The sequence below is a fragment of the Lithobates pipiens genome, unplaced genomic scaffold, assembly GCF_037356315.1.
Source record: "Lithobates pipiens isolate NorthernLeopardFrog02 unplaced genomic scaffold, aLitPip1_a1.2 Scaffold_1, whole genome shotgun sequence".
Classification (NCBI taxonomy): domain Eukaryota; kingdom Metazoa; phylum Chordata; class Amphibia; order Anura; family Ranidae; genus Lithobates; species Lithobates pipiens.
This window is the reverse complement of record NW_027507685.1, coordinates 74,797,147-74,798,094: the sequence shown is the minus strand read 5'-3', so window position 1 is coordinate 74,798,094 and position 948 is coordinate 74,797,147. Positions and strand designations below refer to the sequence as shown.

General features: G+C 48.1%; 1 pseudogene; it reads right to left on the bottom strand.

The window, feature by feature from the left end:
* Window positions 1–465: 465 nt before the first annotated feature.
* On the bottom strand, window positions 466–585 carry LOC143989404 (5S ribosomal RNA; annotated as a pseudogene).
* Window positions 586–948: the final 363 nt, after the last annotated feature.

Sequence of the window (948 nt, the reverse complement as noted above, 5' to 3'; positions counted from 1 at the left end):
ATCTTTATGATCTCGGCAAACCAAGATATCCTGGGCCACAAGAATCACCTCCTTCCCTTCTTGTGAAGAAGGTCCGGAAGCAGAACAGGAGGGAAAGCATAGATCAGTGAAACTGATCCCATGGAAATACCAAGACATCCATTTCCTATGCCATCAGATCCCTTGTTCATGACACAAAGTTGTCGATCTTGTTGTTGAACCCGGATGCCAATAGACCCACGTTTGGAACTCCCCATCCTTGGCATATTGACAGAACGATGCCGGAGTGAAGGAACCATTCTCCTGGAAACAATAGTTAGCTACTCAAGTAGGCTGCCTGCCAATTCTCCATTCCTGGAATGAAATTGCTGATAGGTAAGGAATGTTGCTTTTCATGACAGAAAAAAATTCACCTCTTTCTGGGCCGCATGACTACTCGCGCCCCCTTGGTGATTGATATAAGCCACAGCTGGCATTGTCAGATTGAGCCTATGACACCTGGTATTCCCAGGTGGTCTCCCATTCCAGGTACTAACCAGGCTTGACCCTGCTTCGCCTTCGAGATCAGACGAGATCGGGCACTTTCAAGGTGATGTGGCCGTAGGCTGGATCCTGACAGGGCAATGGTCTGAGCGTCCAGGCCTCCAGGGATTCGTACTGCCCGAATCTCTAGAATATTGATGGGCAAGATCATCTCTGATCTGGACCATTTTCCTTGGACAGACGCTTCTTCCAGGACTGCACCCCAGTCCAAAGGGCTGGCATCTGTTACCACTTTCCAGGTAACGGGTAAAAAGGATTTTCCTTTTTGGGGATTCTTGGATATCAACCATCAATTGAGGTTCTGACGCACTTTGGCGGATTTACGCAACAGGAAGTCCAGAGTTTGGATCTTCTTGTTCCAAGTTGATATGATACTGTTTTGCAGCAGTCTTGAATGGAACTGCGCATAAGGGCCTCGAAGAAGCC